This window comes from Pelophylax lessonae (assembly GCF_965119305.1).
Source record: "Pelophylax lessonae genome assembly, chromosome: 11".
NCBI classification, from domain to species: domain Eukaryota; kingdom Metazoa; phylum Chordata; class Amphibia; order Anura; family Ranidae; genus Pelophylax; species Pelophylax lessonae.
Genome location: NC_138778.1, coordinates 115,812,672 through 115,839,654, shown reverse-complemented (window position 1 = coordinate 115,839,654; position 26,983 = coordinate 115,812,672). Strand labels below are relative to the sequence as shown.

At 44.9% G+C, this 26,983-nt stretch overlaps 1 protein-coding gene across 2 annotated transcripts in view; it reads right to left on the bottom strand.

The window, feature by feature from the left end:
• The window catches only part of LOC309566332 (signal transducer and activator of transcription 5B), a 517,032-nt gene extending 493,173 nt beyond the window's left edge, over window positions 1-23,859 (bottom strand). For both annotated transcript variants that reach the window (XM_082271444.1, XM_082271445.1), the window contains exon 1: window positions 23,640-23,859. The gene's annotated coding sequence lies outside the window, so the exon portion shown is untranslated. The remainder of the gene's footprint in view (window positions 1-23,639) is intronic.
• Between the last annotated feature and the right edge of the window lie 3,124 nt (window positions 23,860-26,983).

Genomic DNA, 26,983 nt, shown 5'->3' with positions numbered 1-26,983 from the left:
GTCCTCCGACAGTCGCCACCTCCTCTAAGTCATCACTGTTGGGTATTGACTTCCGCTCCGCAGGTAGTAGCTAGGCATAAGACTTAGTCAAAAGAACAAAAGCATTTGCATAGACACACCCATGGGGGCTGTCCCACTGGTCAATACCCCCCTGCAGTGATAGTGGGAAGGGGGGATGCCCGATTGGAAAGAGTGGAACCCGGAGGTCCGACCATCCCAAGGAGGGGCCCACGTCCACCCCAAAACCCTCCATGGAGAGAGGGGGGACAGCTACCCACCATATCGGGAACCAGGTGTGCACCACTCAAGACAGAACCCCTTTCCATCAAAATGGGGGCCAGGAGGAACGCTTCAACACAGGCCAAGACCCAGTCGTATGCGACCTCGTGAGGTGTTTAACTCGCAGGCCAGCCCCCATCAAGTGGGGCTAGATTGCGGCCGACCCAGCGCGGAGCTGAGGTCTGTGCACGCTCGCTGGCCAGACTGGGATGACCATTGGATCTAGATTATCCAGCCCGTCGCCCAGATCTCACAGAGAAATTCCAAGAGAGAGCGAGAAAAAAAAAATAGTAGGGAGTATAGTTGTAACTGTCGGCTTGTGTTGTTGTGAATAAATGAGCTAGAAAGGTTAGGGTGTGTACACTGTCCTCAGTCAACCTAACATATGACTGGTGACCTAGAAAATGGTTTATGATGGACATGTACAGCCTAATCTTGTGTGTATGTTGAAGATCAGATTTACACTGTACCTGCAACCTAGTCAACCTCCTGCACTACAACTCATTAATTCCTTCTGTCCATGCCAACAGCTACAGTCTAGCAATTAGGGGGGAAGGGAGTTTAGAGGGTGACCAGCACTGCATGATTGGAAGGTAATGGTACTGCCACTGACACCAATGCTGGGTGTTTTACAGCAGTTACTGACACCAATGCGGAGTGCAGAACCCCAATTGGCTAGTGTTGCTGATGCTGGTTGTTGATTGACTAGCTCGACTGTAGTCACTAGTGTGGACAGAAGGAGTGAACGAATAAGTTTCAGTGCATGATGATGTAACGGCGAAGGTAGCTGTGTTGCAGATACAGTATTATCTTCTAGACACACATGATCAGACTTTGCATGACCATAATAAACCATTTTCAGGTCAGAGGTCCTTAAACATCTATGATGTTGGCTAAGGACAGTGTATACATCCTAAATTGTAGGGGGGTATTTCCCCACAGGGAGCATCTATCCCAAAAGAACAAGCCTGGTTCAAGCTGGCGAAATCATTAAGACTTACATCCATGAAATTCAACCTTCTACTACAGTCATTTCAGTGACCATAATCCTATACCACAAGTGATCCCCAGATGCTGCTGAGTAAAGCTCCATGTACACTGAGCATTTAGCCCCAATGCATGGGGCTCTGGCATTCAGCTGCAGGTGGAGGGCACAGATGTGCCAGCAGCCTGTCAAACTCTGAAAGCCTGATGGCTGCTCTAGCTGAATGGGGCACCCAGTGGTACAAACATTTATGGCAGTACGTGCCCAAGGATGAATGCCCAGAACGTAGACTTTTTTTAAATGACAGTGATCCAAATCCATGTGTGTCCATGTATTGTGATACATTGCCATCTGTAATGAGAGGCTGTGTTGCGCTAAAATGCATAACTTTACCATAATGCACACCAACACAGTGTACACACTGTTGATCGGAAATTACCACAATGCTATGATACAATGCATGGATGTAAGGCCACCTTCCAGATCATACTTCTGCTAACACGTCCCCACACAGCCATTCACTGGGAGGATTAGTGTCCTGCTGTTTCTACTTCCACAGCTCACTAGGGGTCCATTTTTACCATCGAGACTTGAACATCTGAGCAATACTTTGTCATATTATATATCTCTTTGAATGTCTATAATGTTTATTATAATATTTGACTGTCTTACACTTTTATGTTTTATTTTATAGTTATCATATTGATTGAGAATGCACACCCCTATATCCCTGAGGAAGCGGAATCCCCCGCGAAACATATCGGGTAGTGGGTAATCTGTTTGAGGATTCTCCTCGATATACCAGGGCTTATGCCCAGTTATCTGTGACCTCTTTGCGGTCTGCTGTAATTAATCAATTGTTATAACTGTTTTGATGTGTGTACTTCTATATACATACCGATAAACTTGGCTTGCTTTTGTTTATTGTTCTGTGTTTTTTAACACTGTGTAATAAAATTTATACTTTTTTAAATCTCTATTCTGCACAATTATTGATCATTGACGGTACCATTAAAATCCCGTTCTACGCCCCTACCTCTTTGTTTAGTTTCTATGTTAAATCTGGGAGGAGGTACCTTTAGTTCGTCTTTTGCAATTTCTGAGCATATTTACAGTGTTCCTATGTATACATGTACTCCCCCCCCATCTATATATACACACACGTGTACTACCCCCCCCCATCTATGTATACATGTACTCCCCCCCCATCTATATATACACACACGTGTACTACCCCCCCCCATCTATGTATACATGTACTCCCCCCCATCTATATATACACACACACGTGTACTACCCCCCCCATCTATGTATACATGTACTACCCCTCCCCCATCTATGTATACATGTACTCCCCCCCCCCCCCCCATCTATGTATACATGTACTCTGCCCGCCATCTATATATACACACACGTACTACCCCCCACCACTCATTTATGTATACATGTACTACCCCCCATCTATATATACACACACATGTACTACCCCACCCCCCTCCCCCTTTGGAGCACCGGATGTTCCAGGAATGGGGGAGAGCCCGGTACCCTTCGCCTCAACTCAGGTGCCGATGAAGACGGCAGAGGGGATCCTGGTGTTCCAGTACCCGGAGGAGGCGGACCTGGAGCTGGACGGTGAGTGTTGGGCTGCTGTAATGAGCCATGTACAGGTTGACAGCTGGGAGCTGTTCCAGGGAGAGGACAGACCACTCACACTGCTCACAACCTCTCCAATGTCACTTCTAATGGCAGTCTGCGGGATTTACTCTTCACATTTCTTCATAACAATCAGAAAAAGTCATATTTATTGATAGTCACACCAGAAGTTTAAATCTGTATTTTTGCTAGAAAATTATGGTTAACCCTCAAACATTATATTAATATTAATAAAATGATAGAAAAAACTATTTTAAAATAATTTGGGGGAAAAAAGTCATTTTCGGTTTTCGGCTAAGGGCATCCTGAATATTTGTTTTCTGTTTCAGCCCAAAATTTTCATTTCGGTGCATCCCTAGTATCAGCTCACACTATACATAACCATCTTATTGAAAAGGGACGTTATGGTAGGAGACCCAAGAGGACCCCACTGCTGATACAGAAACATAAAAAAGCCAGATTGTAGTTTGCCAAAACCCTTTTAGGAGAATGTGCTGAGGACAGATAAAACAAAATTACAGCTTTTTGGTAAAGCCCATCATTCTGTTTTCAGAAAAAGAAATGAGGCCTTTAAAAAAAAAAAAATACAGTCCTACAGTCAAACATAGTGGAGGTTCACTGATGTTTTTGGTTTGCTTTGCTGCTTCAGGCACTGGATGTGTTAACCGCGTGCTTGGCATTATAAAATCTGAAGACTACCAAAGAATTCTGGGGTGCAACGTAGAGCCCAGGGTCAGAAAGTTGGGTCTTTGCCAGAGGTCATGGCTCTAACAACAGAAAAATGACCCAAAGTACATGTCAAAAAGCTCAGGGCTCAGGAGTGCGCTACACACTGAGCGCAGGGCTCAGGAGTGCTTATCTTACTGGCGACTTAACCAAAAAATTACCCTCCCCCCCCAGTATAGAGTTCTTTTCCCACCCCCATCCTCTATCCCCATCTCACATCCCAATTCTAACACAAGTCCCCCATCCACAGTAAATCCTTTCCCCATTCAATCAGAATCCCCCCCTCCCCCTAGGATGTACAAATGCCACTGTACATATCCCCCCCCCCCCCCAACACAGACCTCAGCATTTTTCGATGTGGGACAGTAGATGTTCTCCCACGCTCCTCCATGTATTCTGTCATAACAGGTTAGAGCTGAAGAGAAGACCAATGGAGGCTTCGGCGACTTGGTTTCAGTAGTGTGTCAGTAGGGGGCAGTTGCGGAGAGGGATGCTGCAGGTGCCGGCAATCTTATCACAGCAATGCCTGGTTGATTGCCATTTATGGCAGCGATTGCATTGGCGCCTCCCCTTCCTATAATGTATATGACAGCAGCTATGCCTAGGGATGGTAAAGAGGGTTCAGTGCAGCTCAGAGAGAGCCGCTGTCACTTCTACATACAATATAGAGGCTTCTGTGTTTAGAAGGGACAGTAGCGAGTGGAAAGCACTGAGCCCCGGGTGATAAGGGTGTGCCCAGGCACATCCGGCACACCCCGTTTGCACGCCTATGGGTATGAAAAAGAATCATATCCCCTTTAAAATAATCACATTTTGTTGCTTTGCCGCCTGAGGCTCGTTTCACACTTATGCAATGCAGGAAACACAGCAAATCCTGCATTTCCCCTGCATCACAATCGCACGGCGTTCACGTGAGCTGAGGCGGAGTCAATGTTATCCTAACGGCACCTTGAAACCGATCGAAAAATGCAGTGCGATTGCCAGAATCTGCGCACAGACATTGCATGTTATGTGCATAGGAATGCAGTGCGAATCACATGCGATATCTGCAATTGCATCAGTGTGAAACTAGCTGAAAAGTAAGACAAATTTTGCTTTTTCCAGCTGTATTTACTCCATCCAAGTAAAACATATGACACCAACATGTCAGAAAAAAAAAAAAAAAACAGAATAACTGAGTTGCAAAAAGGACCACACCCTTGTGCCAGTTTTTTGTTGAGCAATCCTTTTGCTTTAAATACAGCCATCAGTCTGTTGGGATATTTCACTAATAACGTTGCACAGCTACACTTTGCAATATTTGCCCACTCTTCTTGCAGATCTGCTCAAGTTCAGTTAAATTTGATGGTGACTGTTTGTGGACTACAGTCTTCAAGTCATTTCACAAATTTTCAATGGGGTTTAAGTCTGGGCTCTGACTAGGCCAGGCAAGAACATTCATCTTTTTCTCCATCAACCACTGTGTGGTTATTTTTGCGGCGTGCTTTGGGTCATTGTCATGTTGGAAGGTAAAGCTTCTTCCCATTGACAACTTTCTGGCAAAGGGCAGAACCTCAAGAATTTGACGGAATTTTGCCCCATCAATTTTTCCTTCTATCCTGACAAGTGCTCCATTCCCTGCTGCAGAGAACCCCCCCCCCCCCTCATAACAGGACATTACCATCTCCATGTTCTACTGTAGAAATGATGTTATTTGCATGGTGAGCTGTATTGGGTTTCCGCCAGCCATTGCGTTTGGTGTTTAGGCCAAATATTTCAATTTTAGTCTCATCGGACCATAACATCTTTTTACACGTGGCCTCAATCTTCAAGGTCTGTGTTTTGGCAAAGTTAATTTGTGACACGTGACCATTGTTGAGGAGTGGCTTTTTTCTTGCATACAAGCCTCCTATACAAGCCACATTTATGGAGAATTAGTGATATTGTTGTCACATGCACACAATGATTACTTTGTCATAAATTCCTGCAACTGCTTCAGAGTTGCTGTAGGCTTCTTGGTACTTGGTAGCCTCTCTGACCAGTTCCCTACTGGTCCTTTCATTCAGTTTGGAGCTATGTCCTGATGCAAGGAGAGTCTGTGTTGTACCAAATACCTTACACTTCCAAATAATAGACTTTAATGTGCTTTTAGGCATTGATAAAGCATTTACATCGTTTTTGTATCCATCTCCTGACTTGTGCCAGTCCACAACTTTATCCAGGAGATTTTTTTGACAGTGCTTTGCCACCCATAGTTGATTGATTGCTTCCGTTGCACTAGCAGGGACTAAAATGCTCCAGGAAAGCTCTTTTGAAGCTGAGCTAAAATGACAACAGCTGATCACAGTTGAAAGTCAAATGGCTTAGGCTTGTCCATACATGTTCACTTTGCTTGTACAATTTTTTTTAGATTTACCAAAAACCATATATGAGGTCAAAACTAAACAACTTTGAATTGTATGCAATAAGGCAAGCACTTGCACTACATAGTTTATGGTAAATCTAAAGGAAAATTGTACAAGAGAATTGAACATGTATGACCAGCCTTATGGTCTATAGACACGATCCAAAAATTTGCCAGAAAAAAACTGCTTTCGAAGCTTTCGAGAGCCGATCACGGCAGTTCATCCCCTATTATCCGATCGGACAAACACGTAAATGTTTCTCGTACGATGCCAGATCGTACTACGATTTTCGTTTAATAGATACAGTTGTCGTCCGAAAATACAATACAAATACACAACACATTACATCACCCATCCTGTTGTCTGAAAAATTTTGTAACTTTAGTAACCTCTCCATTTTCGATATGAAACTAGCATGCAATAAGGAAAAAAAAAAAAAGACAATTTTGTATGCAATACATTGAAAAGGTGATTACATAGTTACATAGTTAGTCAGGTTGAAAAAAAAAAAAACATCTGGTTCAACCAAAAAAAAAAACAAAAAAAAAAACACAGTATTGAAAACCCAACCATACAATCCCCTATACACAATCCTATACCCGCAGTTGATCCAGAGGAAGGCGAAAAAAAAAAAAACCCCAGCAAAGCATGATCCAGTTTGCTACAGCAGGAGAAAAAAAGTCCTTCCTGATCCCCCGAGAGACAAATCGGATATTCCCTAGATATACTTTACCTAAAAAAATTTTTAGTACCCATTTATATTATGTACACCTAGGAAAGAATCCAGGCCTTTTTTAAAGCAATCTAGTGAGCTAGCCAGAACCACCTCTGAAGGGAGTCTATTACACATTTTCACAGCTCTTACTGTGAAGAAACCTTTCCGTATATGGAGACAAAATCTGTTTTCCTCTAGACGTAAAGAGTGCCCCCTTGTCCTCTGTGTTGACCTTAAAGTGAACAACTGGACACCAAGTTCACTATATGGACCCCTTATGTATTTATACATGTTGATCATATCCCCCCTTAATCTCCTCTTCTCAAGGGAGAATAAATTCAGTTCCTCTAATCTTTTCTCATAGCTGAGCTCCTCCATGCCACTTATCAGTTTGGTTGCCATTCTCTGCACTTTCTACAGTTCCCCGATATCCTTTTTAAGAACTGGTGCCCCAAACTGAACTGCATATTCCGGATGAGGTCTTACTAATGATCTGTACGGGGCAAAATGATATCTCTCTCTCTCTCTCTCTCTCTCTGGAGTCCATGCCTCTGTTAATACAAGAAAGGACTTTGCTTGCTTTGGAAACAGCAGCTTGTCATTGCATGCTATTATTAAGCTTAGGATCTACCAGAACACCCAGATCCTTCTCCGCTATGGATTCCCCCAGTTCTACTCCACCTAGTATGTATGATGCATGCATATTCTTAGCCCCCAAGTGCACAACTTTACATTTATCAACATTAAAACATTAAACCTTATTTGGCGCATAGTTGCCCAATGAAACAGTGCATTGAGGTCAGCTTGTGAGTTGGAGACATCCTGTAAAAAAGTTATTCCACTGCAAAGCTTGGTGTCATCAAGACTGAAATGGTACTTTTAATCCCAGACCCTATATCATTTATAAAGATATTAAAAGGTAAGGGTCCCAACACTGAACCTTGGGGTACACCACTGATAATTTGACACCATTCGGAGTAAGAATCATTAACCACTACTCTCTGAATTCTATCTTTTAGCCAATTTTCTATCCAATTACAAACTGATTTTTCCAAGCCTGTAGACTTTACCTTACACATTAACCGTGTGTGGGGAACTGAGTCAAACGCTTTTGCAAAATCCAAGTATACTACATCCACAGCCACCCCTCTGTCCATGGTTTTACTCATTAAAAGAAATCAGGTTTGTTTGACAACTTCTGTCTCTCATGAATCCATGCTGTCTGTTGCTTAAAATTATTTTTTTTCCAGCAAAAACTCATCTATGTGGTCTTTCATTAAACTCTCCAGTATCTTCCCGACTATAGAAGTTAAACTAACAGATCTATAGTTACTTGGCAAAGACTTTGATCCCTTTTTAAATTAGCTATACCTGATTGAGGTTACAAGTCATTTTTAACCACTTTACCGCTGCTCACTAGAGCTCTACTGCGGCAAAGTGGTTAGTTACCGTCTGGCGACGTAGACCTACGTCGCCAGACACTCCCCCTTCTCAGTCACAGCGGGTATTCAGTCACAGCGGGAGTCGGGCCAGGGGAGGAGCAGCAGCGATCGCCGCTGCTCTTCCCCGATCGTCAGGGAATCGAGTGTGGAGATCTCCGAAGTGACAGGCAGGGTCAGATTGCAGGGTTCAGCATAGCTGAACCTGCGATCTGTCCTTGTGTCACATAGTCACCTCCCCCCACACATGTCAGTAAGCACCAGGCATACATTAACCCCTCCCTCTCCAATAAAATAAACCCTTTCCCTGCCAGTGTCATTTTTACATTAACAGTGCATATTTATAGCACTGATTACTGTAGTTATGTCACTGGTACCCCCCAAAAGTGTCAAAAATGTCAGTCAAGGGTCCGATCTGTCCGCCGCAATGTCGCAGTCGCGCAAAAAAAATAAAAAATAAAAAAAAAATCGCAGATCGCCGCCATTACTTGTTAAAAAAAAAAAAACACCAAAAACTACAGAAATCTTTCCCTTAGTTAGTAAACGCAATAACTTTTTCGCAAACCAATCAAAATACGCTTTTTTTTTTTTTTTTTACCAAAAATATGTAGCAGAATACAAATTGGCCTAAATGATAAAAAATTTAGATTTTTACATTTTTTTGGGGGGGAATTTCATATAAAAAAATTTGAAAAATAGTTATTTTTTCAAAATTGTCGCTCTTTTTTTTGTTTATTGCGCAAAAAGTAAAAATCGCACAGGTGATCAAATACCACCAAAGGAAAGCTCTGCTTGTGGGAAAAAAAGGACGTAAATTTCATTTGGGTACGGCGTTGCATGACCGCGCAATTGTCAGTTAAATTCACACAGTGCCGAATCGCAAAAAGTGGCCTGGACGTAAGACAGCAAAATCCTCCGGTGGTAAAGTGGTTAAGGGGGGGGATCCTTCTGAATGTTTTTTTTATTTTTTTCTAACAGGTTGGTGTTATATCTTTCACTTGATTGTTTTAAGTTGCACTGAGTAACTACAGCTGGATAAAACAAAAACCTGCGTGTCTTCATTTCAGCCTGCAAAGCAACAAAATAGGATTTTAAAAAAAGGGGCAGTAATTCCCTTCTATACCCACTGTGTATATACTCTATACTCTATACACACAGCTCAGAAAAGTTAAAGGAACACTTTGAAAATACATCAGATCTCAATGCGGAAAAATATCATGCTGGATATCTATACTGTACTGATATGGACTGGGTTAGGAATAAAATTATGCCACATCCTTTGATGGAAATGAGAATTATTAACCTACAGAGGGCTGAATTCAAAGACACCCCGAAAATCAAAGTGAAAAAATGATGCAGCAGGCTAGTTCATTTTACTGAAATTTAATTTCAGCAACTCAAGATGGTACTTAAAGCGGAGTTCCGGGCACAGATGTCATTTTTTGATGAACATACCCCCGGGACAGTCAGGGCTAGCACATTCTACAATGGCTAGCCTCTGATCTGTCCCGGTTCGCACTTACCTTTTAGAAGAAATACTTACTTAGAAAATTTCTTCCACAGCGTTTCCATCTCTCTTGTGGGCAGCTGAAGCCAGCGCGGTCCTCTTCTGCGTCTTCTTCTCCCAGAATGCGCCGCACCGGCCCCTCTCGTCACTTCCGGCGCGGCGCCGCATTCCTAAACAGCGTCGCCCGGAAGTGACGAGCGGGGCCAGTGCGGCGCATTGATTCCTGGGAGCGATGACGTTTAGCTCCCAGGAATCATCGCAGCGCAGGAAGTGACGGGGTGAGCCGCGGCTCCGAGGGAGGAAGCAGTCAGAGGTGAGTATTTACGATCTTCAATAAAAAGGTGAGTAAACAAAAAAAAATAAAAATAACTATCCAATTCCTTTTCAGGTCAGGTCTACCTAGCGGAGGGGCACAAAAAAAAAAAAATGTTTTTGTGCCCGGAACTCCGCTTTAAGATGCCTCCTCAAACCATCACTGATCCACCACCAAACCAGTCACGCTGAACAATGTTACAGGCAGCATAATATTCTTTACGGCTTCTCCAGATCCTTTTACTTCTGTCACATGTGCTCAGGGTGAACCTCCTCTCATCTGAAAAGCACAGGATGCCAGTGGCGGACATGCCATTTCTGGTGTTCAATAACAAATGCCAATCGAGCTCCATGGTGCTAAGCATTGAGCATAGGGCCCATTATAGGACTACGGGCAACCTCATGAAGTCTGTTTGATCAGAGACATTCACCCCAGTGGCCTGCTGGGAGGTAATTTTGTAGAGCTCTGGTACTGCTCATCGTGTTCCTTCTTGCACAAAGCAGCAGATACCTTGTTCTGCTGATGGGTTAAGGACCTTCTATGGACCTGTCCAGCTCTTAGAGTAACTGCCCACCTCCAGGAATCTTCTGCATGCTCTTGTGCTGAGAGACATAGCACACTTTTCGGCAAAAGGCAAGCATTCATGTGCCATCCTGGAAGAGTTGGACTGACTGTGCAACTTCTATAGGACCCAGGTATCTCCTCATGCTACCAGTAGTGACACTGACCCTAACCAAATGCAAAACTATAAAAAATACAGTCAGAAAACATGAGTAGGGAAAAAATTGTCAGTGACCTACACCAGTAAAACCATTCCTGTTTTGGAGGTCGCCTCATTGTTGCCCATCTAGTGCACCTGTTCATTTCATTAACACCAAAGCAGCTGAAACTAACCCCCTCTGCTTCTTAACCTCCCTGGCGGTATGATTCTGTCAGGAATTCTGTTCCAAAAGCGGTACAAAAGCGGTACAATTCTTTTCATGGAAATTTGGCGTTATGTATTATAGGCCTACAATTCTTAGTAATTACTGACTTAAACCTGACCAAAACAAGTCTCTAGTAGACATCCCAGATGTGATAAATTTGAAACACAAGTGAATTATAATCGAATCAATAATATTATTTTATTATTTAATATATAATAAAATTATATTATTGATTAGATTATAATTCATGCGTTATATATTATACATATATGTGTGTATATATATATATATATATATATATATATATATATATATATATATATATATATATATGTGTGTGTGTGTGTGTGTGTGTATGTATATATATATATATATATATATATATATATATATAACGCATGAATTATAATCGAATCAATAATATAATTTTATATATATATATATATATATATATATATATATACACACATATATATATATATATATATATATATATATATATATATATATATATATATATATATATATATATGCATATATATAATATAAAATGTGTTATGTGTTTTGTGCAACGTTTTTTTTTTTTTTTTTAATTTCCCTCCCTAGTTCCGCTCCCATGCAGCATTGCTGCTGCAGGGAACGGAACTAGGAAGTCCTCCTACCGACAGACGAGCGGCGGAGATCTCGGCTGGCGGTCACAGCAATGAGAGCTCATCGCTGGATCGCCAGGATAAGGTAAGAGAAGCTCCGCTGCGCTGTCTGCACGCTCTGCCCATTGACCCCGAGCGTGACTCGGGGATACCGCTAATAGCAGAAAATTCCTACCCCGAGTCACGCTCGGGGATACCGCTAAGGCGGTTAACTGACACAATCAATATCCCAGTTTAATTGACTTTTTTTTTTTTATAGCATCAAATGTGTTACTTTAATTTTTTTTGAGATAGATAGATATATAGATATCTAGCAGCCTAAATGAGTGCACCCCAACAGATTATTTTGTGGTAAAAATCCTTTGTTGTTTTTAACAGTCAGTGAAAACACCCCAACAGATTTGTCAGAAAACCTTTACCTTCCTTTTAAAATCAACATTTTTCTATGGAACACTGCACTACAAAATACTCCCACAAATGCGGGCCATTGATTGCAACCAAGATTTGTTAACCACTTAAGCCCCGTAAGATTTTACCCCCTTCCTGACCAGGGCGTATTTTGCGATTCGGCACTGCGTGACTTTAACGGACAATTGTGCGGTCGTGCGACGCTGTACCTAAACAAATTTGACGTCCTTTTTTTCCCACAAACAGAGCTTTCTTTTGGAGGTATTTGATCACCTGTGCGATTTTTACTTTTTGCGCTATAAACAAAAAAAATAGCGTCAATTTTGCAAAACTAACAATATTTTTCACATTTTTTTTATATGAAATTCCCCCCCCCCCAAAAAAGTAAAAATCTAAATTTTTTAACATTTCGGGCCAATTTTTTTTTTACCATATGTTTGGTAAAAAAAAAAAAAAAAAAAAAAAAAAAAAAAAAAAAAATCGCAAAAAGCGCATTTTAATTGGTTTGCGCAAAAGTTATTGCGTTTACTAACAAAGGGAAAATGGCGGCGATCTGCGTTTTTTTTTGCATAACTGCGACATTGCGGCGGACAGATCGGACCCTTGACCCCGCGGAACCCCACAACACCCCCGCGGGGTCACGGAGGTCAAGGGGGGTGGTTGTGGGGTTCCGCGACCCCGCGGGGGGGGGGGGGTGTGGGGGGGGTTCCGCGACCCGACCCCGCGCCGGGGGGGGGGGTTGTGGGGGTTCCGCGACCCCGCGCGGGGGGGGGGTTGTGGGGGTTCCGCGACCCCGCGCGGGGGGGGGGTTGTGGGGGTTGTGGGGGTTCCGCGACCCCGCGCGGGGGGGGGGGGGTTGTGGGGGTTCCGCGACCCCGCGCGGGGGGGGGGGGGTTGTGGGGGTTCCGCGACAGATGCCCCATGCATCTCTATGGGTCATCGGATGTCAGCAGAGACAGGTCCGCTAACACCTGATCCGAAGCATCAAATCTGGACAGATGGAAACCCTATTTTCCATCTGTCCAGCGGATCAGATGAGAACGGACAGGTGGCTCGTTCTCATCCGATTCCCCCATAGAGAACAGCGGGGACCTGACTGCTCCGTCTCTGCGCACAGAGCGGAGACAGAGCTGCCATCCACCTGCTCAGCAGATCGATCCCCCGCCGACGAACTCCCGTGTGTGAAAGGGGCCTTAGGAGCAAAGCTAAATTGTAAACAACAAAGTCCTAGTTAACAAGAATTCCACTACAGGTGAGTCTAATTATTCATTAAACAGGTGTCCAGCAGACAGTTGATTATAAAAGGGCGTTACTTAAAAAAAACATTCCCATTTCATGCTGTCAGCAATGGCACCACATGGAAGAGAAATGTCACAAGGCCTGAGAAATAAAATTTCCTTACAGAAGAAAGGTGAAGGTTACAATTAGATCAGCAAAGCTTTACTTATCAGTCAAAATACTGTAGCAAAGGGAATACAAAAATGTAAAGATGAAACTTCAACTATCTCACAGAGACGTTCATGGAAGTTAACACCTCGACAGAAGCTTCTTCTAATGAGAAAGGTTGAAGAATAAGACGTGGATGTTCTTGTCCATCTAGGGACACATGACCTGGCTTGCAATGAAGTGTCAGAGGTGAAAAAATCTTTTATCACACTTGGTAATGACGTACAGGATTTTGCATCCACCATTTCATTTTCTGAAGTTCTGCCTGTGCATAATGTTCAGAATGATAGGCAGAGGCGCATAAAGGAGTTCAACATATGGCTTAGTAAATGGTGTCAAGAGCAAGGATTTGGCTTTGTTTCTCATGATAGCTCTACTTGGAATAGAAAGGAACTGTACAAAAAAGATGGTTTGCATCTTTCTCTCAAAGGAACAAATGTACTTAGTGAACAACTCCAAGAATTTGCGAAAGAGTATTTAAACTAGAAAGGGGGGGGGCAAAAGAGTGGAAATACAAGAGTCCAATTGCCCCCCGAAACAATGCCAGAACAGGTCAGAAGCACAGAGGTTAAGAAATGATGAGCTCAGAGTCCTGTCTACAAATGCTCGCAGTTTAGGTAAAAAAAATCAATGAACTTGGGTCAATAATGGCATCTGAGAATGTAGATTTAGTGGCTGTTACGGAGACATGGTTTAATGAAAGAAATGACTGGGACATAACCATACCAGGATACTCTTTATACAGAAGACAGAGAAGGCAAGAAAGGAGGAGTGGCCCTGTATGTTAAAGATAGCATTAAATCTAACCTAATACAAGTTGGTGGGGCCAACATAGAGTCAGTTTGGGTTACGTTGCAGTTTGCTAATCATGCAGTAACTCGTGTAGGTGTGATATATAGACCACCTGGTCAAGTTAAAGAACTAGATGATCTACTAGTTGAAGAAATAGCTAAAATGACAATGAAAGGAGAAGTTATCATTGTGGGAGATTTCAATCTTCCAGATATAAACTGGAAAACAAAAATAGCAAGTTCTACCAGGAGTACAGATATTCTAAATTCCCTACTGGGGTTGTCTCTGCAACAAGTGGTTGAGGAGCCAACCCGGAGGGAGGCCATTTTGGATTTGGTATTCACAAATGGGGATTCGGTATATGATGTCATTGTAGGCGAAACCTTGGGATTTAGTGATCACCAGTCAGTGTGGTTTAATATAAGAACTGTGAAAGAGTCACACCACACAAAAACAAAAGTTTTAGGATTTTAGAAAAACAGACTTTTCAAAAATGAAATTAGTCATAAATGAGTCCTTATCAGACTGGAACGGATTACATGGAGTCCAGGAGAAATGGGACTACTTAAAAGGTGCATTATTGAACAGAAAATTGCATTAGACTTGTCAGTAAAAGCAAAAAAACATATGACATTTTCCCAGCTTCATTCAAGTGGTTGTAAACTCTCCCCCACAACTTTATCACATTTAAATTAGCATAAAAAGCCTAATGATCCCTGCTTGTAGAGATCTCCTCATTTGCTCAGTGTTGTTGTAATCAGTCCTGCTCTTTATAACAACGTCACCGGCGCATGCGCATTTCTACAATGATTCACGGCACGCTCTGTGTACCGTCTGTCCATTGACAGGATGCCGTGTCTGTAATATACACCCCCTGCGGCACAGCACTCAAGCCCCACGAGACGGCAGAGTCATTCAAAGCTTCCTCCTACACCCCAAGTGACATTACATGGGGTGTAAAGCTGGGCATCAGACTGCATACTGCAGTGGAGATCAGCGGCACTGACACAGGCAAACATTACAAGATCAGCACAAGTACATAATGTGGAATAAAACTAGTCGGCTATGAGTGGCGGAGCACAGTTGCCATAGGCTTGTTGGATTGAGAACGAGGCTTGGTTACAGTACGGCAAGAGCTACATGAAAGGGCGGAAATACTCTCTACTGCAGACTCTGAAAACAAAACTTAATATGGCGCTGCCTTACCCCTGCAGACATGATTTTTTTAAAGTTTTTTTTTTTTTAAAAAAGTAACATCCGATTGGGGCTGAATTACAATGGCTATAGTTTGATTACTTAATAAAATGGACTAGATGAAAAGAAGCAGAGTGGGAAAGTTTACTTCCTCTTTAAAGCTTCAAAAAAGCACCAACAAAGCATCAAAAAAGCATTTTGAAACGGTAGGCGCTTTAATGTGTGTTAAATTCAAAGCAAGTGAAAATAAGTCCTAACAGTTAACATGGTGGACCAGTTTATGATTAGAGGACAAGGCATTAGGTTTTGTGGTGAATATACCAGCTACTACAAAGTAGCATGTCATTCAAAGAAAGATTAATTTTTTCCTCATCTTGGGTTTTTAACTTTTAAAGCATAGCAGAACCTCCCTATAACAAAAAGGTATTTACACGTCTCATTCCATGACACATCCAAAAAAAATAGGAGAGTGGGTGCAGCCACGCAAAACATTGCTTTATCCCTATAACTGTACATTGGAAACCGCTGGTTTATAGCCCTAAAATATTGCCTAATATCATAGCACCATTGATTCAAAACCGCATACAGTTTCAAGCTTGTTGGCCATCATCAGTCCAGTGCACAGAAACCGTTATTTCTATTAAGTAGGGCATAGGGGACCAATGAGAAAAGTATAACCTGCAAAGGAAGGGGAGATGTGGGCCAACAGACTGCTATTTTTCACACTGGTTCAGTAAGGCTGGGTTCACTTTTTCCGCATCCAATTTGCATGACAGGAGAGTGTGACCAGCTCTCAATGAAGCCGGTTCACACACCCCCAGGGCGGCCGCGGTCCCCACAGGAAAAGGATCCTGCACAACTTCTTGTCTGTTTTGGGTCCAACTTCAGGCAAAAATTCGGAACTGATCTTGCATCGGATACGGAGAACAGGGACGTACCGGATCCCCTGCTGTGAACCGCGGCCACAGCTAGTGTGAATCCAGCGTAAAGAGGTCATTGGTTTATTTTGGCCCACCCCACCATATTCTGCCAGGTAAGAATTTCTCATGAATCTATCTTAAAAAAAAAAAACATTTTCCCCCAAGAATAAAGTTCAATCCAGTTAAAGATTTTGGTAGTATGGGGGGAGGGTTATGCCATCTGTCAGCTTTAACTGCAGGTTGTAGTCCCTATGCCTATCAAGACAGGAGGTAAATGGAAATCTCTCCTACTGGGGCACAGAATTAAACAAAAAGCAACACCATTTCCTCTAATGCCTCGTTTCCACTGAGTGGTACGGTACGGTTCGGTTCAGTACGGTACGGTTCGGTACGGTACACCTTGCGTTTCCACTGCCAATAGTACCCTTTTCATGATAGGCGTGGTGTAGCTGGTCACAGCAGGAAAGCTGTGATAGACGATTCTCTGTCAACCAATCAAAGTTCTGGAGAGTGTAGCTCCACCCAGTTGGTACGGGTCTTATGTGCTTGGTACCCCAACGAAAGGGTACCAAAAAGTGGTACGGTACGGTTCGGAATTAGGGTACCATTCATAATGGAAACGGCATAAAAAGCGTACCGTAGCGAACCGAACCATACCAGAAAGCTCAGTGGAAACGCGCCATAAGGGTATCAGAGGGACAGGAAGAGAGAAAGAAATCACCCCAATGGATTAAAAGACAGAAACAAAAACCCAACAGAATGTGTAGAAATATTTTTTAATCCAGCCTTTTCTGACACTCTACATGTAAAAATCAGTAACTTGTTAGCTAGAAAATGACTTAGAACCCCCAAACATTTGAGCCCGCACCACATACAATTGGATGAGTGACGACCTGACAAAATCTTCGATGACAAAACATATTGGATGGGGCTTGCAGGAGTGAAGTCACCATGCATTACATCCAAATAGATGAGTGGGAGGGATCCGAAGCAGCCCATAGGAACGTTATCCAATTAAATTAAATGCGCTGTGAAGCCAGGTTTTCACCCTTGGATGTTGTAAGTCGATTTTATGTACAAATACATTTTAAAAACGTTTTACACTATGGAAGCACTTCCTGCCTTTGGTCTCTGAGTGTCACCATGGCTGGCTGTCCAGTGCAGTGGTGATCCATTGGCTTAGGGTTGGCCTCATTAACCCTGCAAGCACTGTTTTGCCATTTTCTGAGCTAGAGATGGCCATGGGTGGTCGGGTAAGCAGCAGATTCCTCTTGCTTCTTCTCATGGGTATATTGGGATCCATTTTAGCACTGGTTCTGTGGCATTGTGTGATCACTAGAAGATTTACATTTCCTTCTTTGCGCATTAATATTGGACATTTTTTGGTTTCAGAATCTTTAGGACTTTTTTTGTGTATTAATATTTTTAGATATGGTTTATAAACTTTTAGAAGTTCCATGTCATATGTAAGAATGTGGACTATTATTTTATGTTTTATAGCCCCGCACTCTTTTTATACATTTAGGTTTTGGGCTTAGTATCAAAAGCTGTTGGTGTTAGCAGCTACACCATGTGGATATAAAGAAGCACGTTTGTTTTTTTTATATTTACACCAGTATGATTCCTGCAGCTACAGGCATTATCCAGGTATGTTTTTTTTCAGGCAGTAAAGCTTTTTTTGTAAAAGCAACCTTAGCAGCTAATCAGCCACTGGATTGCTTTTACAGGTGGCAGTAACGGTCCCCCCCTCCCAGCACTTTCCGACTGAAGCCAGCGGTTAATAGAGATGACCGAGAACTGAAATGTCCCCAATCATCTCTACAGTCTAAAAAACAGGTATAGACATGTATTCCCTCACTTCTGGCTTTGCCAGGATGTAAATAGGCAGTTAATAGCTTGGGAAAGCATCAGAATAAACCAATCTTGGTGTGATTTGATGCTTTTAAAGGGCAGAGAAAAGATCTGGGGTTTAATAGACTCCAGATCTCTAAGTGCCGGTTCACACTGCAGCGGCACGACTTCGGGGGCGACCTGTGACTTCGGCGCGACATGCACGGACTTCATAAAATGAATGTCTATGCAAGTCGCTCCAGGTCGCCCCGAAGTAGTACAGGACCCTTTTTCTAAGTTGGAGTGACTTGTGTCGCTCCTATTAGAACTGTTCCTGTACTACACAATGGACCGCGACGGTTCACGACCTGTCAGGCTGACAAGTCGCCTGACAAGTCGTATTAGTGTGAACCGGCACTTAGTAAAGAGTCATTGCTCATGCTACCATAAGGGATGGTGTTCATCCCTGATAGCAACAAAGTTAATAAAAAATAAGAAAAAAAAAAATGTAAAAGACAATGCAACAATTCAAAAATTAAATTATAAAAGTTAAAAACAATTTTTAAGCATTTTTACTCGACTGGATAGCTTTTATATTTTACCAAAAAAAAATTTTTTATATTGAGTTGGTGTGCACTACAATTGATTAAATTGTATTTTTTTCCAAAAACTAGGTCTCTGAAAAACAGCTACACTAATACCTGTGTGACATAATAAATTGCAACACCCGTCATTTTATTTTTTAGGTCCTCTGCTTAAAAATAGATCTATAATGTTCGGGGGTTCTAAGTAACTTTCTTCCAAAAAAATGGAGATTTTTACATATAAATGAGAAGGGTCAGAATAGGGCTGGAGCTAAAGTGGCTAACGACTGAACTGTTGTGATTATATTCATCATTAGAACCCAATGGACCATGACAAACCTGTGATAAAGTACAATAGTCTTTAAAATGAGAACTAAGTCCACCTTAACTTTCCTATGGAATAAGTAAAAAAAAAAAAAAATCAACACAATATATCCCAAATAAATCTAGCTCACAATAATGTTTTTGTATTCCTAGTATTGTAGAAGGTTTTGCAAAAACTGAGCTTCAGCACCTCACAAATGAATTCTGGAGTCCTCCAGTGACTTGTAAATAGCCAAGTTCAAAAGCCTACACCAGGGATCCTCAAACTAGGGCCCTCCAGCTGTTGTGGAACTACACATCCCATGAGGCATTGTAAAACTCAGACAGTCACAGACGATACTAGGCATGATGGGAATTGTAGTTCCCAAACAACTGGCGGGCCATAGTTTGAAGACCCCTGGCCTACACTGAACAGCTGCCTATGAAATGCTAGGTCTTCAAGCAATATTATAAACACAGACGTGAACAAAAACAGGATTGAATTAAATCTCCCAAAAACTTGGACAATTCAAGCTGGCCATAAGACAAACAAAAATGTGGAAGCAGAGGCTATGATCAGTGAATTGCTGTGTCAGAACAATCTGAGGAACCAAAGCTACTGATCGTTACATTGTATGCAAATATCAAACTTTTTCAGTCAGCAACTCAACCCCCTGGTTTTCCTTACTGGTCAGTGAGGCTGCTGGTCACAATAAAGAACCAATAGGGAAAGTCAGAAATAAATGGAGGTCCAAGCTCAACTCTCGTAGGAAAAATTTGATTTTTGACTTACCATAAAATCCATTTCTCTGATGTTCATTGACGGACACAGCTTCAGATCTTAATAACCGTTGGGTTATATTGCCCCCTACAGGAGTACGACATTAGGCAGAAAAAGTCTGGCAACGCCCATGGGCAGTCCCAGGGGGTATACTCCCTCTCTCTACTACATTCACTCAGTTTAGTTACAAGCAGTGTCAGAAGAATTATAACTCCACATTGTATCAGTCAATGAACTCAGAGAAATGGATTTTACGGTAAGTCAAAAATCCAATTTTCTCTTTCGTTCATTGGTGGACACAGCTTCAGATCTTCATAACTGTTGGGCTGTCCCAAAGCAGTGTTAAACATGAGGGTTGGGAACAGCAAAAAAAATTCCTATGGCTAAACAGTAGCCAATCAGGCAACAGGAGCTCAACTGTAAAAAAAAAAACAATACACCCTTGAAGAGGATCAGGTCCTCTCAACAGTAGCCTGCAAAACCTTGTGGCCAAAGGAAGCATCCGCAGATGCCAACACATCCACTTTATAAAACTTCATAAAAGTGTGCACCAATGACCAAGTGGCCATCTTGCAAACTTGTGTCACGGACACCTGATGATGGAAAGCCAGGAAGCACCAATCGCCCTAGTAGAAGTGTGCCTTAACAGGGAAAGGAGGAACCTTCCCTTGATGGAATAGGCCTGAATCACTGTCAGTCTGATCCATCTGGAAATGGTACCAGAGGAAGCGGACAAACCTTTACGAGGCCCATCCTTTAGCACAAAGAGTCTGACTTCCCGAAAGACTCCATAGCTGCCAGGAACACCACCAATTGCCTGGACCACATCCAAGATATGCAAGTGAATTTTCTTTGGTTGTTTAGGCCTGGAACACAGGGAAGCCAACACAATGTCTTCATTCAAATGAAAATCAGAGACAACTTTTGGAATGAGCGATGGACAGCGGTGAAGAAGCACCTTATCTCTTTGTTATGGTCACAGCTATTTTCAAAGGCTAACCACAGCCAGATGACACAAACATGGCCACCATGTATAGTAACACACAGGCTACAACAAAATGGTGGATCCATGAGGCTTACAGGGACCCAGGAGGGAGCCCAGGCCTCAAGGACAGACCCAGGCAGGATAAGGGTACACCCCCCCCCCCGTACAGTAGATTGGTCGCAAGTAGAACACCCCCCCCCAGCCCCTATCACCAGCATAGTGCCCTGCCCCTACCCCAGGAGGTGGATCAGACCATCCAAACAGCCCCAACATATGTTGAGGGGAAAGGGGGGGCCCGACAGTCCCAAGGAGGGGCCCACATCTACCCCAAAACCCTCCAAGGGGAGACAGCTACTTACCATACCAGGAACCAGGCAGGCACCGTTCCAGACAGAACCCCTCGCCATCAAAACAGGGGGGCTGTCGGCCAGGAGGAATGCTGTGACTCGGGCCGAGACCCGGTCGTGCATGACCTCGCAAGAACTAAGTGCTTACTCCTGAAGAGGCAGGAAAAAAAAGTGCCTATAGCAGAGAGAGGGAGTATACCCCCTGGACTGCCCATGGGTGTAGCCAGACTTTTTTCTGCCCAGTGTCCTTCTCCTGTAGGGGGTAGTATAACCCAACAGTTATGAAGATCTGAAGCGGTGTCCAAAGAGAAAGTAAAGATTTGGATAGAATTTCAGCTGCCATGTCTCTGGAATTATCGATCATTTTACTGAAAAGTATCCTCTGCTTGTACATTTGTCATCATATGCTCAGTCTGAATTGGTTAGGTGTGTGACAGGTTTACTTCACCATGATACTCCAGATAGAACATAACCAAGTCACACTTCCCCAATAATATTGTGCAGCATAGGTTACATCCACTACACAAGCTATGTCAGATGATGCCATTACAAACATTTGTACCCAGCTAAAAGACTCTTGCAGATAGACGCCTAGAAACGCCACATTTTAGGCATTCAGGGTTTTTTTTCCCCCAGATTTAAATGCACGCCATTGCTTTCAATGTGCCTGTACACACAGGCGTGTAAACGTGCGCTGCGTATAGATCAGTCAAAAAAAACCCAGCATGAATGGTATTTTACACATGCATGTGTGTATGACACATCAAATAAAGCTCAAAGAATATTGCTATATAGCCCATCCTCACGGTTTTACACAGGAATTTTATGTCATACATCAGTACAGTGTGCATGTTTCCCTTTACTCATTCAACATAGGCAAGTGCAGCTCTGCCCCCTCCTGCCCACGTTACCCTTATCTGGTCATACTCACTGACAGCACTGCCCTAGCCACACTTTCCTTCACTGTGCTGCCCCCCTCCCAGCAGTGCTTACACCAACAGCCCTGACACCCCCCCCGCACACACACCAGCCAACCGTGCTCACCCTGACAGCGCTGCATCCCCTCCTCCGCCAGCCGTGCTCACCCTGACAGTGTTGCACCCCCCCCCCTCCGCCAGCCGTGCTCACCCTGACAGCACTGCCCCCCCCTTCCGCCAGCCGTGCTCACCCTGACAGCGCTGCCCCTTTCCTGCCATCTCTGCTCACCCGGACAGCGCTGCCCCCCCCACCTGTGCTCATCGTGACAGCACTGTCCCGACCCCCCCAGCAGTGCTTACACTAACAGCCCTGACCCCTCCCCCCGTGCTCACCCTGACAGCAATGCCACCCCCAGCCCCAGCCATGCTCACCCTGACAGCGCTGCTGCCCCCCTGCCCGCCAGCCATGCTCACTCCGACAGCGCTGCACCCCCCTGCCCGCCAGCCATGCTCACCCTGACAGTGCTGGCCCCCCATTCGCAAGCTCTGCTCACCCTAACAGTGCTGCCCCCCCTGCAAGCTCTGCTCACCCTAACAGTGCTGCCCCCCCCACCCGCCAGGCGTGCTTAACCCCGACAGTGCTACCCCCCCACCTGCGCTTAACCCTGATAGTGCTGCCCTCCCCATCTGCCAGCTACGCTTACCCTGACATCGCTGCCCCATCACCCGTACTTATGCTGACATTGCTGCGTCCCCCACCCGTGCTCACCCTGACAGCGCTGCCCCCTGACAGCCATGCTCATCACAACAGCGCTGCCCCCTGACAGCCATGCTCATCACAACAGCGCTGCCCCCTGACAGCCATGCTCATCACAACAGCGCTGCCCCCTGGCAGCCATGCTCATCACAACAGCGCTGCCCCCTGGCAGCCATGCTCATAACAGTGCTGCCCCCTGGCAGCCATGCTCATAACAGTGCTGCCCCCTGGCAGCCATGCTCATCACAACAGTGCTGCCCTCTGGCAGCCATGCTCATCACAACAGTGCTGCCCTCACGCTTTCCCTGACGGATAAGCACAGCTGGCAGGGGGCAGCACTGTCAGTTAAAGCATGGCTGGCTGGCAGGCAGCAGTGCTGTCAGCACTGCCCCCTCCTGGCCATTACTGATGTGACAGTTGCCCCTCCCACAATCAGCACATTAAAGCATGCTGTCATGAATGAACGCCCCCAGGAGAGCGCCCCCTCTTGACTACACTGGCTACAACAGCCCCTGAGTGCTAGCACTATGCAGGAGAGGAGACTTGTCACACTCAGTAACAGGTCAGGTGCTCGGCGTGCAATGTCAGTGACCCCCCCCCCCCCCCTAATATACAGACCTCATGTCACACAGCACCCCTCTCAGCCAGTAGTGGGTACAATACCATGCACACAGCTCTCACCACATGAGAACACTCAGCCCGGAACGTCACCCAACTCAGACCCCCCCTTCCCCCAGTGACAGCGGGCTCCCCTCACAGGAAGACATGACAGCTCGGCCAGTGCCCAGCTCCTCTCACCTCAGCTCTTCCCCCAGGGAGGTGTGCGCTCCCAGCTTCCCCCAGGGGAGGAGGACGATGAAGAGCCCTCTCCTTGTTTTCCCTCCTCCGGTGCCTGTTGCACATTGAATCCCCACGGGTGACTGTTATGTCTGCAGCCTCTGCTCCACTCTATACGGAGGAGTGAGTACACAGCTCGTCCACTCTTCAGCCTCCGCTCGCTCAGCAGCGCCACCTACCTGGTGTAATGCCGCACACCGTCCTCAGCACCACGCCCCCATCCGTCAGCCCGAACCAGGGGGGTGCGCGCGCACCTTCTCCCCGGACTCCCTCCTGGCCTGCAATGCACGGTGCGCGCACACTCTTCTCAGTGCGCTGGAACAACTCATAGAGTCTCTTGACTAGTAGAGAACGTTCATATAGTTCCACCTCCTCCAATATGTCGCAGTGTGTGCGGAGAATATGTCACTTTTACGTAGGTGTCACCTTCTAGTATGAGTGACCTAGTTCCTTCATAGAGGTGTCCTAGTACACCTTTATGTGTGCACAATCATTTCCTCCGCCGACCACGGGGGCTTTATGCTTTAAGAACAACAAATAAGTTGTAGAAGTAGAGTGCGGTCGGATCACGTGATCCAGTGGGCGGACACAACGGTTGTTGTCAGTCCGCCTTCAGCGATCTACCAGTAACTGCTGACAGGCCCGCTGGAATTATTCCTATTGGTGGGAGGTCCCCGGCGCGGCCAATCAGAGAGCAGTGTAGAGGAAGCCGTGAGTCTAGGGGCCGCGTGACTGAGAAGTTGTTAGTGCTGCGCACAGCTGTTCATGGGATCCATGGCAGAGTGTGAGGGGAGAGCTGACATCACTGAGTGTGCTGGGGAGTGGGGAGCCTCCGGATAGCATGGCGGTCTCTTCTCTCTGTGTCATAGGAACTCAATGAAAGCTAAACGAGTCTCACTTCTTCTAACCACTTCTGGACCCCAAGGATTTTGCGATTCGGCACTGCGTTACTTTAACCTACACCAAATTTATGTAATTTTCCCCCCACAAATAGAGCTTTCTTTTGGGGGTATTTGATCACCGCAAGGTTTTTTCTTTTTTTCGAAACAAATAAAAAAAAGACCGAAAAGTTTAAAAAAAAAACGTTTTTTTGTTTGTTATACAATTTTGTAAATAGATACGTTTTTTCCTGCTGAGGAGGCATTGATGGGGTGGCACTGATATGCGGCACTGATAGGTAGCACTGATATGCAGCATTGGTGGGCACGGATAGGCAGCACTGATAGGCGGCATTGATGGGCACTAATAGGTGGCACTGATAGGCGGCACTGGTGGGCATTGATAGTTGGCACTGATGGGCACTGATAGGCGGCACTGGTGGGCAATAATGGGCACTGGTGGGCAGCACTGATAGATGGCAATGATGAGCACTGGTGGGCAGCACTGATGGGGAGGGCACTGGCGGGCAGCACTGATGGGGAGGGCAATGGTTGCCATCCCTGGTGGCCGTAGTGGGCATCCCTGGGGTCATGAGTGGGCATTCCTGGGGTCATGGGTGGGCATCCCTGGTGGTTCTAGTGCCCCCCCCCCCAGGGTCTGCACTGGTAATCAATGATCTGATTACCAGTGCCACCCCCCCCCCTGTCAGGAGAGCCGCAGATCGGCGCTCCTTTACTACCTGGTGGGAGTAAAGGATCATCCCTGGTGGTTCTTGGGGTCTTGGGTGGGCATTCCTGGGGTCATGGGTGGGCATCCCTGGTGGTTCTAGTGCCCCCCCAGGGTCTGCACTGGTAATCAATGATCTGATTACCAGTGCCAACCCCCCCCCCCCCCCCCTGTCAGGAGAGCCGCAGATCGGCGTTCCTTTACTCCCTGGTGGGAGTAAAGGATCATCCCTGGTGGTTCTTGGGGTCTTGGGTGGGCATTCCTGGGGTCATGGGTGGGCATCCCTGTTGTTTCTAGTGGCCCCCCCCCCCAGGGTCTACACTGGTAATCAATGATCTGATTACCAGTGCCAACCCCCCCCCCCCTGTCAGGAGAGCCGCAGATCGGCGCTCCTTTACTCCCTGGTGGGAGTAAAGGATCATCCCTGATGGTTCTTGGGGTCTTGAGTGGGCATTCCTGGGGTCTTGGGTGGGCATCCCTGGTGGTTCTAGTGGCACCCCCCCCCAAGGGTCTGCACTGGTAATCAATGATCTGATTACCAGTGCCAACCCCCCCACCCTGTCAGGAGAGCCGCAGATCAGCGCTCCTTTACTCGTGCCTGTCAGGCACGTACTGAGGGAAACTGATCAACGGCTCTTCCTGTTTACTATGTGACCAGCCGTGATTGGACACGGCTGGTCACATGGTAAAGAGCCTATGTCAGTAGGCTCTTTACCGAGATCGGAGATGCGGGGACTGACACCTTGCATCACGATCGCCGCCCTGCAGAGCGCATTATCCTGCCGCCGTCATATGACATCCGGTCAGGATAATGCAACCACATTCCCGCCGCCAAACGCCTATAAGGCGGGTGGGAAGTGGTTAACAGACAATTGCGCGGTCGTGCGACGCTGTACCCAAATCAAATTGATGTCCTTTTTTTCCCACAAATAGAGCTTTCTTTTGGTGGTATTTGATCACCTCTGCGGTTTTTATTTTTTGCGCTATAAACAAAAAAAGAGCAACAGTTTTGAAAGAAAATATATATTTTTCTCATTCTGCTATATGACATTCCCAAAAATAACATTTTAGGCCAATTTGTTTTCTGCTACATATTTTTGGTAAAAAAAAATTGCAATAAGCGTATTTTGATTGGTTTGCGCAAAAGTAATCGCATCTACTAACTTTGGGAAAGATTTATGTCATTTTTATTGTTTTTTGTTGTACTAGTAATGGCGCCGATCTGCGATTTTTTGCGGGACTGTGACATTCCGGCGGACAGATCGGACACCTAACTGACATTTTTTATACTTTTGGGGGGACCAGTGACATTACTAAAGTAGGAAAAAAAATGAATGAACTGCGCTAACTAAAAACGTTTCTACAGTGCCTTGCGAAAGTATTCGGCCCCCTTGAACTTTGCGACCTTTTGCCACATTTTAGGCTTCAAACATAAAGATATAAAACTGTAATTTTTTGTGAAGAATCAACAACAAGTGGGACACAATCATGAAGTGGAACGAAATTTATTGGATATTTCAAACTTTTTTAACAAATAAAAAACTGTAAATTGGGCGTGCAAAATGATTCAGCCCCCTTAAGTTAATACTTTGTAGCGCCACCTTTTGCTGCGATTACAGCTGTAAGTCGCTTGGGGTATGTCTCTATCAGTTTTGCACATCGAGAGACTGAAATTTTTGCCCATTCCTCCTTGCAAAACA